Raw genomic sequence first — 16772 nt, 5'->3', positions numbered from 1 at the left:
TCACATTTTATATAAGGTTGTGGCCTCAGCCCTGGTGTGTGAAGCCTTCAAGGACACAATGTTTTTCATATAGTTTTCTGTTTATGATCTTATTTATTTAGTGTGAAGACTCTCATAAAACTCATTGCAAACTAGATCCATGAGTGCTAATAAAATTACACATTCTTCTTGCATTTTCATTCGGTACATTTCCCCTGATTGTTTTGAATGCTTCAGTTGTACTTAAAGAAGAAGTACAAGTTAATAACCCTTCTCAAACCTCTTCTAGCCTACATATCAGTGTTAGGCCCCTTTCACACAATGCGTGACGTCACGCATAGGACCCGCACTGAATCCTGACCCATTCATTTCAATGGGTCTGTGTACATGAGCGTGGTTTTTAACGCATCACTTCTGTGTTGCGTTAAAATCGCAGCATGTTCTATATTCTGCATTTTTCACTCAGCCCTGGCCCCATAGAAGTGAATGGGGCTGCGTGAATAACGCATTGCATCTGGAAGCAAGTGCGGGTGCGATGCGTTTTTCACTGATGGTTGGTAGGAGATGTTGTTTGTAAACCTTCAGTTTTTTATCACGCATTGCACCCGCGCGGAAAAAACTGAACTACCGAACGCAATCGCAGACAAAACTGACTGAACTTGCTTGCAAAATGGTGTGAGTTTTACTGAATGCACCCTGAACGCATCCGGAGCCAATCCGTCACGCTCGTGTGAAAGGGGCCTAAGGGTACTTTCACACTTGCGGCAGGATGGATCCGACAGGCTGTTCACCTTGTTGGATCCGTCCTTCCGCTATTTCGCCGTGCCGCCGGACCGCTGCTCCGTCCCCATTGATTATGGGGCCGTCGGACTAAAAAGTCGGACATGCAGGACTTTTAGTCCGGCGGCCTTTCGCCGTGCACTGCCGTGCTGCGCTGGAGTTCCGCCCCCCGTCTCCATTATAGTCATTAGGGACGGAGCGGTGGTCCGGCGGCACAGCGAAATAGCGGCAGGATGGATCCGACAGGGTGAACAGCCTGTCGGATCTGTCCTGCCGCAAGTGTGAAAGTAGCCTTAGTCATATAAAAATGAAAGGTGGGGGCTAACTCAGTAGAGATACATATTCTGGATTATTGTATAGTCATAGAACATTATGTATGGTAAATAAATGCCAAGATTACTTACTAAATGGGAAAACACTGGGTAAAACTGACATGGAAATTCACACAGAAACTTTTGTTGACAGTAAACGGAACTGTAGCAGTAGTTCTACCTTTTAAGAAATCACTTATCAGACTGCAAATATATAATATTAATATTAAAAGTTATATTGTGTACAGTTTGGGCTAGTAAAAGACATTCTGAGTGGGTTCAAAGGTGGATAATAAAAGTAATGGTGGACTACCAGTGGCGTACACACAATCCATGGGGCCCCGGTGCAAAACTGATCCATGGGGCCCCCTCCCCGTTGCCCCCCAACCTGCCTCCCTCCCCCCCCCACTACCTCCCCTACCATTCACCCAACATGCCTCCCAACCAGTACCACTTTGCGCAGGGCAGGCCGATTTTGGATGGCAATCCTGCTGTCCTGCCAAGCTCTACCTCTGCCCAATTTGCCTGGGGCAAGAGTTGGGAAGTATGTACATGTACATAACCGCACACAGCTGTAAAGTATACTGTAGTCATGTAAAGTTTAACTGCCATTTAAATATTTTTTTTTTTTTGCTAAAGTGTAAGGCAAGTGATAGGTAACATTTTAGTAATATACTTTATTTAGCCAAAACGTTTAATTTTAGTAGTAAACTGGGGCTGAAATGGCTCTTAGCAGGGCTCTCAGAAAATGAGCGTTGCTAAGGGCCATCCGTCTTCTATTTAAAAAGGGGAGACGGGCTGTGCGGGCGCTGTGCTTCTGCCTCCCGTGCTCCCCTGGTGGACACAGGCATCTTAGGAGTTAAAATAATATGTACTGTATATTCACCATTTCTATGAAATCAAATGCTCCAGTGCACTTACTAACCTGCCTTCCCTGCGATAATCACTCATGAAGCAGCTGCCGGAAGATAGCGCTCACTGCACACAGTGCTTCAACTTCCGGCGACTGCTTCATGAGTGATTATCACAGGGAAGGCAGTGTTATACTGTATATTGAACGGCAGGGTGTATGGATTATAATGTATATTGTATAGCATGTTACAGGGATTATAATGTATACTGTACAGCAAATGTTTGGAGGTTACACCATGCCGAACAATATAACCCCTGGTGGATAGATAGATATGAGATTGGTAGCTAGATAGATATGCCTATACCTATATACTGCCTATATCTATATACAGTCTACACCTATGTACTGCAATATATAGTTGTAGGCTGTATATAGTTATAGGCTGTACATAGGTATAGGCTATATATAGGTATAGGCTGTACATAGGTATAGGCTGTACATAGGTATAGGCTGTACATAGGTATAGTCTGTACATAGGTATAGGCTGTATATAGGTATAGTCTGTACATAGGTATAGGCTGTATATAGGTATAGTCTGTATATAGGTATAGGCTGTACATAGGTATAGGCTGTACATAGGTATAGGCTGTATATAGGTATAGTCTGTACATAGGTATAGGCTGTACATAGGTATAGGCTGTACATAGGTATAGGCTGTATATAGGTATAGTCTGTACATAGGTATAGGCTGTATATAGGTATAGTCTGTACATAGGTATAGGCTGTATATAGGTATAGTCTGTACATAGGTATAGGCTGTATATAGGTATAGTCTGTACATAGGTATAGGCTGTATATAGGTATAGTCTGTACATAGGTATAGGCTGTATATAGGTATAGTCTGTACATAAGTATAGGCTGTATATAGGTATAGTCTGTACATAGGTATAGGCTGTATATAGGTATAGTCTGTACATAGGTATAGGCTGTATATAGGTATAGTCTGTACATAGGTATAGGCTGTATATAAGTGCAGGGCATGCTGCTGCAGAACACAAGGGGTGAAACCACTGGCAGGAATACACCATCCCAGTGATAGACTATCACTGGGATAGGATGGTGTGTCCCTGACAGTGGCTTCACCCCTTGTGTTCTTCAGCAGCATGCCCTCCAGGTCTGTCCCCACTCCCAGCATATATATGTAGCAGGTAGTTCTCAGTCTCAGGAGGGAGTCTAGCTTCTAAGATGGCGACAACGCTGCCTTCACATTACCTCTCGCTGTGCAATGCTGCTCCTCCTCTTCAGTCAGAAAAAGAAGGAGGAGGCAGCAGCAGTGGCGCAGGGAATATGTGGTAGGCGGCGCCCCACTTACCTCGCACACAGGAGAAAGTTTGGAAGAACTCATCAATAGTGTGGGCAAGTGTGTGGGCATTTTGCAAGGCGCGTGAGCTGGCGCGCTGAGCGGACATAGTAAACTTGTGAGAGGGGGCACAATAATTGCTGCAAGGCTGCTCACCCGCGCAGCATAGAGGGAACACTGTGTCGTAACTATAGTGTTTTGGGCCACAGTGCAAACTTTGGATTGGCCCCCCCCCAATTTTACAAAGAAGCGGCAGATTTTCTTACTAAGGGCTCTTTCCGTGCGGCTAATCCGCTGCGTGAATGAGTCATGCCAATGTATAGCAGGGTGATCTAGGACATTTCCCCTAAATACAACCACACAGTACTAATGCCCACCTTGTGGCCCCTCACAGTAGTTATGCCCACCTTTGTTCCTGTCACAGTAGTTATGCCCAGATATGTGCCCCCTCACAGTAGTTATGCCAGATTATGTGTCCCCTCACAGTAGTAATGGCAGATTATGTGCCCCTCACAGTAGTTATGCCAGATTGTGTGCCCCTTCACAGTATTTATGCCAAGTTAGTTGCCCCCTTTAAGTAGATATGCCCAGATATGTGCCCCCTCAGAGTGGTTATGCCAGATTATGTGTCCCCTCAGAGTAGTAATGCCAGATTATGTGCCCCTTCACAGTATTTATGCCCGGTTATGTGCCCCCTCAAAGTAGATATGCCCAGATATGTGCCCTCTCAGAGTGGTTATGCCAGATTATGTCCCCCTCACATTAGATATGCCCACATATGTGCCCCTCACAGTGGTTATGGCAGATTAGGTGCCCCTCAGTAGAGATACCCACTTTTGTGCCCCCTCACTCTAGTTGTGCCCATCTAACCCCCCCCCCCCTCTTGCCCCCAGTCTGCAGCATTAGAAAAAAAAACACAAACTTACCTTCGTACCTGATGATAGGCTCCCATACTCATCGCGCTGCTGGCTGTGCTGAAGGCAGATTCCCAGGCTTTCAGCTCTCGACCCACAGCCAGCAGCGCAATGTGGGGCCAGCAGGGGGAGCTCTGAAGATCATTGAAGCAAGGAGCAGAGAGGTTTCCCTGCTTCACTATGGAAACAAACTGCCTGGCCGGGTGTGTGTGAGTGAGTGCGCGCCCCCCCCTCTTCTTCCCCCCCCATATTATACATGTAAATGAGCGCTCTGATGGGGCCTGAAATTGCCACTGTACCTTATGCTGGGCCCCATCAGAGCACTCCATTACATGTGAGTACAGCGGGGCCCCTGCCAGCGGCCGTTTTTTAACATGCTTTAGGGCAGCCTGGGGGGGGTCCACAGGCGGCCGGGCCTGGTCACAACTGCGACTCCTTCGACCCCTGTATGTACGCCAGTGTGGAGTACAGTACCCCGGTAGATTTAGAAAAATGAAGGCTGAGGGAAGATCTAACAACCATGCATAAATATATCAAAGATTTATACAGAGATCTCTCCTACAGGTAACCTGTCCAGCAAACTGTGCATGAATTGCAAGAAGTGGGGCTAGCTACCCGGTTCAGTAAGACCTGGCAAACGTGCCCTGCAACAACCCTATAACAACAAGGGCCTTGCATACAGTAGACAGTAAAAACACTCCTATTGGGGCAATTCCACTCAGGAACTTAACTAGTTAACTCTGAGCGGTGCCTGTGGACAGTATAGGATCCTATCTTGTATTCACCAGGCAGCTGCTAGCAAATGGGGGCTGATAGGTCGAGCAGTCATACCAGCCTGGGTCAAAAACGTAGTCTCACACCTCAATGGCTAAGTGAAAGTGTTTCTCTCCTCTATTAACCACTTATGGACTGCCTTAAATTTACATGTGTACTCTTCAGTAATTTGGCTTGTCTTAGTCACATAACAGTTCAAGTTCACATTCTTCTAATCCATCAGAAGAACAGAAAAAAAAATCAGGATCCTGTAAAAAAAAATAAAAAAACATATCTGATGCATCATTTATGCATATTTGGCATCCGTTTGAGCCACTGCGAGCAGTATTTTTCTGTCTAAATAACCGGATCTCAGTTGGAAATGGATCAAACGGATGCCCAATGTTCATAACTTATGCCCAGGATCCTTTTGTTTTTTTTACAGGATCCTGATTTATAAATTTTTTTCTGTTCTTCTGACGGATCAGACGAACAGAAAAATAAAGGTGATGTGAACTCTCACTTAGGTGGAGTCACCACTGCAGTAGGGTCAAACGATAACCAATAGCAAAAGAACTACATTAAAAGGATACATGATGCCGTTGCAATAAAGCAAGAGCAAAAAATTGAAGTTAAACTTTGTGTGGATAGAGGTAAACCACAAATAGTTAAGAAGGAGCTCAACTATTTATCAATCTGTAAATTAAACTGGGGAATATTATAAATATGCTGTGCAAAATCAGAGTTTTCTTTTAAGACTTGCCTCATGCAGCTTTAGCACCTAAAAGCATTGCTGTGGGTAGTTTCTCCTGGGAAAATGCACAAGTTTCCCACCAAGGAGCAGTGAGGGTAAAGAGCCACATCACTAAAACCACAATTACTCCACAATTATCACCCAGTTTGGCAAATTGGGCTGCTGTGGGGAGTTAATGTGGTTTGGGAACACAATCATTACATAAAACTCCTTTTAAACACAAATCTCTTATGTAACGAATCACACTATATTAACACATCTACATATAATACCAACTTAAGATGACCTAATTCTGACTTTTTGAATAGAATGACCTTTTTATTGTCCTTACCCCATGTTATTATAATTACTATTTTCTGTATGTATATAGCGCTTACATATTCCACAGAAGTGTACAGAGATGGTCATATCATTCTCATCATCCATATCTGCTCTTGTCCCCATTGGTGCTCACAATCTTCATTCTAAATTGACCAATTTGTATGTCTATGGGAGGAAAATCATGCAAACATAGGTGGACTGCAACAGGGCTTAATTGAAAGAAAGTAAAAATCCCATGGATTGAAATAGTATATTATTGCAGTCTATGGCATATGAGTCTGAGGATTTCATGTTCAAGTCCCCTAAGGGCACTAAAATAAAAGTGACCACATTTCTTTAGGTCTGATTCTAATGAAGCTGTAAACATTTGATCTGCATCAAAACTGCTCCAATTGTCCTGAAAATTGGTATATGACATTCTGAGGTCTCATATGACTCATATGTTCTCTCTTATCCTTCTTGTATTATTTTTTTTAACTTTATTTCTATCTCTCCCCCCACTTCCATCTGTTTGTAGCAAACACAGCACATGTAAATAATGTCAGAGTGACACTGGCATACATAACTATGGGTAAGTGTATGGCTGAGAGTGTTAACAAACAGCCTGTTTAAAAACACACTGTGTCGTTGGATTTATGCTTTTTAAAATTAAAAATGGTCCCTTATTGGGGAGAGATAGTGTTTAAATATATACTGTGTTATCTGGGAAAGAACAGTGGCCTGTTCTTAACAAGCAGTCCAAAAATAAGTGTTAATATAGTGGGACCGCGCTGCTCCTTATTCACACAAGGCGTTTTTCCAGTAATGCAGGTAATCACTTTCTCTGGCTCAAGACAGACACCCTTCAATTGGATAGTGGTGTGCTTCAACCCAGATTGAAGCTCAGCAAATCTATGCTGGATCGTTAAAGGCTTTTCTGCAAGATGTCATAAATCACACAATAGTGAGAGTACCTCCAGCACAGTTAAAACTTTCTGTTTTATTATACTCACAGAAGTAAAAAGATTATTCAGCATATCAATATGATAGTATTCTTTCTGCACAGCCAGACCCGGGTTTCACATAAAGCTTTGTCAGGGGCGAGAATCTACCATGCCTAGGGTAGGCGGCTATTTAACCCCCTTCCCCTTACATGGCACACCTGATGATTGCATTACTAATCTAATTGCTCCAGGGATTTCTCAGTCGATGTGACCTCATTATATACTGTGATACCGAAGGCCCTAAGAGTAAAAGCCATAGAGAACCAGGTGTCAAAAGATCCACTAATGACAGACACGCAGGGTACTTTTATCGTGAGATGTGTGGAGTAATGTTTAGATCATAATTATTTTTGGTTTGACGGGAATTTTTACGTCCAATGCACTGGAACCGCGATGGGCGCGAAATTCGCACCTAGTTTCGCGAATATTTTTATGGGGGCATGGGAGGAGGAGAACATTATCCCAATATTAGGAAGTAAAATTGATGGAGGTGAATTGCGGGTATGGAGGAGATTCATCGACGACTGCCTCTTAATCTGGGTAGGAGAAAAAAGTGGGCTGGAAGCACTCATTCAAAATGTGAATGAGAACAACTGGAATTTGCAATTTACCAGCAATATAAGCAATGTGGAGGTTAATTTCCTAGATCTGTGTATTTCCCTGGAAAATGGAAGGTTGGTCACGAAAACTTACTTTAACCCCTTAAGGACACAGCCTTTTTTCACCTTAGGACCAGGCCATTTTTTGCAAATCTGACCAGTGTCACTTTAAGTGCTTAAAACTTTAAAACGCTTTGACTTATCCAGGCCATTCTGTTTCAGTTTCTCTACTTCTGTAATACAAAGTAATACTCCCAAAAATTGTGATGACTTTACATTCCCCATATGTCTACTTCATGTTTGAATTATTTTGGGAATGATATTTTATTTTTTGGGGATGTTATAAGTCTTAGAAGTTTAGAAGCAAATCTTGAAATTTTTCAGAAATTTACAAAAACTCAATTTTTAGGGACCAGTTCAGGTCTGAAGTCACTTTGCGAGGCTTACATAATATAAACCACCCAAAAATGACCCCAAATAAGGAACTACACCCCTCAAGGTATTCAAAACTGATTTTGCATACGTTGTTAACCCTTTAGGTGTTGCACAAGAGTTATTGGCAAATGGGGAGGAAATTTGAGAATTTCATTTTTTTGTCTAATTTTTCATTTTAACCCATTTTTTCCACTAACAAAGCAAGGGTTAACAGCCAAACAAGACTGTATCTTTATTGCCCTGACTCTGTCGTTTACAGAAACACCCAATATGTGGCCGTAAACTACTGTACTACAAAGGCACAGCAGCCCCCCGATGGGAGAGGGAGGGAGCTCCCTGAGCTGTTAACCTTTTCCATACAGCGGTCCGTACGGACCGCGGTATGGAAAGGTTTAAACGGCTGACATCGCATCGCAGATGTCAGCCGTTTATACCAGGGTGTCAGCAATGTGCTGGCACCCTGGTATACCCACTAGACGCCAACGACGCCCGCACCGCCCGCAACCCTCCCCCTGCACCTCCCACCGGGCTAAAATCACTCAGGGGTGCAGGGGGGGGGGAAATACAGACATATATTAGGAATACTAAAGTTTCTGATCCCCGCGGTCAGGGCCCGCTGGGATCAGAAACTGCAGAAATCGCAGCAAACCGCAGGTCTGAATTGACCTGCGGTTTGCCGTGATCGCCGACATGGGGGGGGTCACGGGACCCCCCCGCGCAGTTAGCCTAGGTGCCTGCTCAATGATTTGAGCAGGCACCGGGTTCCGATCGCTGCCAGCCGCACCGCAGTGATCGAAAATACACAGGGCGTACATGTACGCCCTGTGTCCTTAAGTACCAGGGCACAAGGGCGTACCTGTACGCCCTATGTCCTTAAGGGGTTAAAGAAACAGATGTGAATGCATATATTGATAAGACTAGCTGCCACCAGGATATATGATTAGATAACATCCCAAAAGGGCAGTTTAAAAGAATAGCACGTAACTGTACAAAAGTAGAAGATTATAGGAAACAGGATATGAGGATATGAGGAGGAGGAGTTGGAAGAGTGCCGTAAAAATTTGGAGGTCTATACAACAGAGGGTGACTGTGGAAAAAGGTATAAGAAGGAAAGGGATTTCAGCTTCATGTTCATGACACAATATAATGTCAATACAGGGTTTTTGAAAAGCGCAATTAAAAGAAACTGGGCAATATTGAAGAATGACCCCATTTTGGGGAAAGAGATACTAAGGAGGCCAGAAATAATATATAAGAAGGCCCCTAATCTGAATACACGCTTAGTACATAGCGCGATTTCGACTGTCCCCAAAAAGAAAGGCACGCAGAAATTCACATGGTGCGGCTTTTGTATAGGCTGCAAGAATAGAATCCTGAGAGAGAGAATGCAGCATGTGGGGGTAGTAAAGTCCACAGTAAATGGACAAGAGTTTAAAGTGAAAGGGGGCCTGTCTTGTAAGAATGAAGGGGTGATATACGTACTGGAGTGCCCTTGTGGCCTCCAGTAAGAACCCTCAGAAAACTGGAAGTTAGAATACAGGAACACATCCGTAACATTAAAAAAGGTTTAACCACCCATAGTGTCTCTATGCATTTTAAGGAGCACCATGAGAAGAACCCTAGAGGTTTGAAGTTCATGGGAGTGCAATTAGTTAAACCCCATTGGCGGGGTGGTGACCCAGTCATGCGAATAAATAGAAGAGAGATCGAATGGATATACAGATTAAACACCCTTCAACCTAAAGGGATGAATATAGAATTCGATCTCAAGCCGTGCCTGGTTTAGGTATATTTGGGGTATTGACATTGTATTGCGCCGGAGTAGTGGAATAAGGAATTGTCCAGAAGGGGAGGGCACTCACCTGGACGAGTGAATTCATGAATGAAACACTTTTGTAGTCAGTCATTGGTTGATCTAGCCGTGTTTATAATATAACTCCCAAAGGGGAGAGTCAGCATGAAAAAAACATTGCAATTTTTTCTGGAATTTTTTGGTGAAAAAATAAATAAAAATGATTATTTTTTTTTGTAAAAAAAAATTTTGTGAAAGTTTAATGTTTGATGGAGTGTATTTTATTTGCATTTTATTTATTTATTCTTTATGTATTTTATTTGGAAAATGAGCACTTTGGAGAAATCCCTGGAGCAATTAGATTAGTAATGCAATCATCAGGTGTGCCATGTGGGGGGAAGGGGGTTAAATAGCCGCCTACCCTAGGCGTGGTAGATTCTCGCCCCTGACGAAGCTTTATGTGAAACCCGGGTCGGGCTGTGCGGAAAGAATACTATCATATTGATATGCTGAATAATCTTTTTACTTCTGTGAGTATAATAAAACATGAAGTTTTAACTGTGCCGGAGGTACTCTCACTATTGTGTGATTTATGACATCTTGCAGAAAAGCCTTTAACGATCCAGCATAGATTTGCTGAGCTTCAATCTGGGTTGAAGCACACCACTATCCAACTGAAGGGTGTCTGTCTTGAGCCAGAGAAAGTGATTACCTGCATTCCTGGAAAAACGCCTTGTGTGAACAAGGAGCAGCGCGGTCCACTATATTAACACTTTGTATTTGTGAAGAACCCACTTCATTTCGGGAGACCAGCAGCGCAAGTACCGTTGAAACCTAGTGACTCATTTTATTTCATTTTATTGCAGTCCAAAAATAAGGCCTTAAGAGGAGCAGATTCCTGTTTATACACACAAATGCACTAAAATAGGATTAAAGTTACATTTTTAGATGCTTGGTTTATACAGAAATTCATATCTTAATTTTCTGCATCATGTGACTTACATAGGACTAACCATTCTGTCCTTATACCTACAGCATGCCTTCTCCAGGAAGCCAGTTTCTCTCCTTCCTGTGCAGATTAAAACTACTTGAAGATACTGAAGGAATATTGTTTTCTGCTGTATTTCCACCTCTCAGCAGCTCTTCATTCATCCGACTACAGCTCCCACCTCCTCTTTCTCCTCCTCCTCCTCCTCCACACCAGCATACAGAGAATACAGACTGCCAGGAGGAGGATCAGTGGGTGGAAGCAACATTATGGAGGAAGCACCAACCACCATTTACACTCCGCCCATTCAGGCAGCAGTATTCTGGAACTTGTAGAAAAGACTGCAGCAACATGGGTAGGAATTTTGAAAGAGCAGTAGCTATTTTTAATGAATATAGTAGAGAGAAAATGCAGATAAAGATGGCAGACCAGCACAGGGAAAGCAGACGCTGCTGAGTAGATTTGTAGCAGGGATGAAGCAACAGTAAGAACAATTTTGACATACTTGTAGAGACATCTTTAGGTTTAGAGAAAGAGAATAAAACAAAACAATGGGAGCGATTATTTAAAAGAGTTGAACAGGGCTTTTCTGTAACACTAGACACTGCCTATAGACAACAGTGAAGCTGTTTATTTTTTGTGTATTTGTTATGTTTAGTTTTCTTCAAAGCAGAAAATGTAATACTACTAGGGATGGGCAGACCCGTGGATGGATCCGGTATACTTCTCTACTTTGCCCAAGGTACAAACAAGTCCTGTGGGATCCATGCCTGATTCATTTTAATGAATGTGAGCTTGTCCATGTTGGCTGTGGACAGGGTGATGCGCTTGTCTGTGATAACGCCCCCTGCTGTGCTAAACACTAATTCGGACAATACACTTGCCTCAGAGCAGGTCAGCACCTCCAAGGCGTAAAGGTCGAGCTCATGCCATGTGTCCAATTTGAAAACCCAGAAGTTAAATGGGGAAGACCCATCAGTCATTACGTGCAAACGTGTGGACATGTAATCTTTCACATGTTGCGGAAATGCTGCCTCCTGCTTATACGGTCTGTACCAGATGGTGGTGCTGTATATTGTGGCATGCAGACAAAGGTTTTTCACATTTCGGCCATGCTAACCCTCCCTTCTGAGGTGATGCCGGTGCCCCAGCTGCGTTGGCGACTTTCTCCTCTTCCGCCTCGTTCTTTCACTGAGCCCCCACTATCAGGTAGGAACGTCGTCAGTAGTGGGTCTACCAGCATGCGCTTGTATTCACGCATCTTCTGATTACGCTCCAGTGACGGAATTAAGGACGGCACGTTGTCCTTGTAGCAGAGATCCAGCAGGGTGGCCACCCAGTAATTAACACTGGTAACAATTAGTGCAACTCGGCGGTCGTTGCGCAGGCACTGCAGCATGTACTCGCTCATGTGTGCCAGGCTGCTCAGAGGCAACAACAAGTTGTCCTCGGTGGAAGGTGTATTGTCTGTGTTCTCTGTATCTCCCCAGTTGCCCTCCAGTGATGCCAGTGAGCTGCTTTGGGTTCCACCCTGCTGTAAACATAGTCCTCCCTCCTCATCATCATCCTCCAAAACTGTGCCCTGGCTGGACAGTTGAGTACCTGGCCGTTGTTGGTGCGGGAACCCACCCTTCGAGCTATGTGTGGATGACTGGCCTGATAACCATGTGAATGATCCCTGTTCCTCCTACTCTTTCTCCTGTGCCACTACCTCATTCATCATTGCCTTAAGCGTTTTTTAAAGGAGGCATACAAGTAGGATAAATAAATGAACAAATAAAAACATCCAGCAATCCTCGATGGCGATAGGACATGCACCAAACCACTTTCCGCCTCAGGCCCAGCCGCCACTACATTTACTCAGTGGGCAGTTAGGGAGATAAAACATCCCTGCTCGTGCCTACTAGTACATGTATCAACACTTGTTCGTGCAGAGCAGGGATGGCCCACCTGGAAAAGTAGTTGCTGCTGGGAACCATGTACTGTGGCGAGCCACCACCATAAGGTTTTTAAAAGTGTCTGTCTCCACTAGTGTTGATCACGAATATTCGAATTGCGAATTTTAATCGCGAATATCGGCACTTTATTTAGAATATCGTTAAATATATTATTTTGAATATCGCTAAATATATTCGTAATCGCGAATATTCAATTTTTTTAAAATACCAGTTCATGCAAATTTTTATGTGAATATTTTATGCGAATTTTATGCGAATTTTCGCAATCAAGAAAATAATGCCTGGAGATCATGAATTCGCGAATTCTCGAATATATGGCGAATATTCGCCCAAATATTCGCGAAATATTGCGAATTCGAATATTGCCCCTGCCGCTCATCACTAGTCTCCACCAGACGAAACGGCAGCATTTCAAAAGCCAGGAATTTGAAATGTGGGGATGCTCGGAGACACTGCTGGTGGTGGAACTGTTGCTGTCACATCCTCTCTTTACAGGGAGCCATGAGAGAGAAAGAGGGAGGAAGAGGCCGAGACAGCAGCAGAAGAGGGAGCAAAAGGATCCTCAGATCTTTTGTGGTTTTTCAGGTGTCTACTTCACTGCAGCTCATGCTTTGCATTTAGATGCCTGGTCATGCAGGTGGTGCTCAGGTTTAGAACATTAATGCCTTGCTTCAGGCTCTGACTGCACAGCATGCAAACCAACCATCTTGTTTTCAGTACATTGCCTGAAGAACTGCCATACCCGCTCAGTCCCTGGGTGTGGTGGGCAGTAGAAGGCGTACTGGCTAGGGGACGGCCACTCCGCTTTTGCACCCTGCTCCCTCTTTTGCTGTGCGGCTGGCACTCCTTGACCACCTCCTCTTCCTCCGAACTGCACACGTCACTCAGATTTCCTTGATTCCATGTGGGGTCTAGGACCTCATAATCCTCCACATCATCTTCCACCCACTCCTCACCCCGCCCTCCTATAGCAGTTGGCACCTGTGTTTCATCATCATCATGAGAGATGTGCTGCAGTGGTCCTCCCACCTCCTCATCCTTAAACATAAGTGGTTGGGCATCATTGCACTCAATCCACTTTTGGGGCAGGTCTAGGTGGTTGGCCTATGGAAACACCGCCAGCAGTCATCAAAAAGCATAAGTAACTGCTGCATGACTTGGGGCTTAGACTGCTTGGCTGATTTGCAAGGGGGCAAGGTGAAAGACAGTTGCCCATGGGGCGCTGATGCCAACTATGTGCTTTCAGCAGGGGACCGGGTAGAAGACAATGTGAAGAAACTGGAGGCACTCTGCGCCATCCAATCTAATACCGTCTCTACTTGTTTTGGCCTCACCATTCGCACAGCGGTATTCAGGCCTACAAAATGATGCAGAATGTCCTGTCGCCTGCATGTACCAGAGGAAGGTGTTTCATTTGGGCACGTAGCTGGCACAGATTGACCACGTCCTCTCTCTGCAGCAAGAGCTCCACCACCACCAACACTAGCAGCACCACGATCAGGGACACTGTGAGATGGAAAAACAACTCTCATTGTCTGAACACTGTTTGTGTAAATTAAGTTAAATATCTGGACTGACATTCTGCTGTTTGGCCACTAGATGCCGCTGTTTCCTAAACACAGCTACAGGCTGCATATTGTTCCATATTCATGAGAGGTGGATTTACAAAAGCCTGGAGAGGAAGAGATAGAGCAGCCATCTTGGGGAGAGCTTGGAAGAGGATCCAGGAGCTGTGTGTGAGGAGGATCGATCGACATCCAGGTGTGGGAGCTGCCTTCGGTGACCAGAACTACAGCCCAGTGAAGCTGAGTGTGTCCAAGGCCCTGATCCTGTCCAGAGGAACTAGGATTGCTTCCAGGAACGCTGATGAGAGCTGAGGAGCAAAGCAACATACACTGCGGTACTGTCACGACCGCTACCCCAGCAGCAGTCGTGTCGCACCAGACGGAGGGGAAGGGGGACCCTTATCTACGGATGGGAATAGTATGGCCACCCCTGACTAACCCTAAACTGGCACCTGTCTGCCCTGATACCCTAGATGGGGTGTGAACCCGTGCGGCGAGCAGGATGCCTAAAACCTTCAGTCACCCTAACAAGCCTAGAGTGGGGAAAGGCCGATGGGAGCACTAGTCACCATCACTCATGTCAAGGAGAACAGCAGGGGAAGACAGCAACAAACAAACTATATCAAATAATAGACTTATCCAGTCACGAGCAGAGAAGGCGATCCCAATCACGACAGTCCACGCCGGACAAGAGCTCCACAGCAACACCATCAAACGATCTCCTTCAAAGGTCAGAATAGAACTGGAAGTAAGGACTAAATCTGGCAATGACTGCAAGTGAAAGTGAAACTAATATAGTAGCTGGGAGTGGCAGACAGGACTCACCTGAGAAGGATGCCTACAAACTCCCAGTCAGGACAAAAAGGTTCACAAGGCAAAACCCAGATGACATACCCTGAACCACGGAGCAAACTCACAAGCTATCGCGAGTAGCAAGACGCTGCGACCTTCTCCTCCCAGACCTGTCTGGATCAGTCACAGTCGTGACAGTACCCCCCTTTCTACGAGGGGCCCCTGGACCCTCAAGACCAGGCCTCTCCGGATGGGAGCTATGAAAAGCCTGAATGAGTCTGTCCGCTTTTATCTCTGATGCTGGAACCCACATTCTCTCTTCGGAACCATAACCTTTCCAGTGCACCAGGTACTGAAGAGAGCGGCGAACATATCGTGAATCAACAATCTTTTCTACCTGAAACTCAAGACTGCCATCAACAACCACCGGTGGAGGCGGTAGTGGCAATGGTTCAGGAGGTTCTACATATCTCTTAAGCAGAGATTTGTGAAAGACATTATGGATCCTTAGAGTCTGAGGTAGCTCCAGACGAAAAGCCACCGGGTTAATGATCTTAATTACCCTATAAGGACCAATAAAACTCGGACCTAATTTCCACGAGGGAACCTTCAACTTGATATTTCTGGTAGACAACCACACCAAGTCATTCACCCCAAGGTCCGGACCTTCAGAGCGCTTCCTATCAGCCGCACGTTTGTATCTACCACCAATTCTCTTCAAACTTTCTTGCACACTCTGCCACACTGAAGAAAGTGAAGACACAAATCGTTCCTCCTCGGGAATCCCAGACGGCCCCCCCCTCACTAAATGTACAAAACTGAGGATGGAAACCATACGCACCAAAAAATGGTGACTTATCGGTGGATTCTTGACGACGATTATTAATGGCAAACTCGGCTAACGGTAAATAAGATGACCATTCCTCCTGATTTTCGGAAACAAAGCATCTCAAATATGTCTCTAGGTTTTGATTGGTACGTTCAGTCTGACCGTTGGACTGTGGATGGAAAGATGAAGAAAACGACAGATGAACCCCTAAACGAGAACAAAAAGCTTTCCAAAATTTAGAAACGAATTGGGTACCACGATCCGAAACAATATCGGAAGGGACTCCGTGAGGCTTCACGATGTGGTCAATAAAAACCTGAGCCAGTGTGTTAGCATTAGGCAATGCGGCAAGAGCAATAAAGTGCACCATTTTACTGAATCTGTCAACAACTACAAGAATAACAGTCTTCCCCGCTGATACTGGTAGATCCGTAATGAAATCCATTGACAGGTGCGTCCAAGGCCTGTTGGGGATGGCCAGAGGTAAAAGACGCCCTGCCGGACGAGTATGATCTACCTTAGAACGAGCACAGGTAGCACATGCAGACACAAAATTCAACACCTCCTGGCGCCATTTAGGCCACCAGAACCGACGAGACACTAACTCAGAGGTTGCCCTACTACCTGGGTGTCCTGCCAGTGTGGAGTTATGGTGTTCTTTTAGTATCTCCAGTCGTAAATTTTCTGGCACAAACAGTTTACCCGAGGGGCAGGAGGCCGGGGCGTCCCCCTGAGCTTCCAACACCCTCCCCTCCAAACCTGAGTGTAATGCAGAGACCACCACCCCCTTTTGCAAAATGGGCTCT

This window comes from Bufo bufo, chromosome 2 (assembly GCF_905171765.1).
Source record: "Bufo bufo chromosome 2, aBufBuf1.1, whole genome shotgun sequence".
Taxonomy (NCBI): domain Eukaryota; kingdom Metazoa; phylum Chordata; class Amphibia; order Anura; family Bufonidae; genus Bufo; species Bufo bufo.
This window is presented reverse-complemented; position numbering follows the sequence as displayed.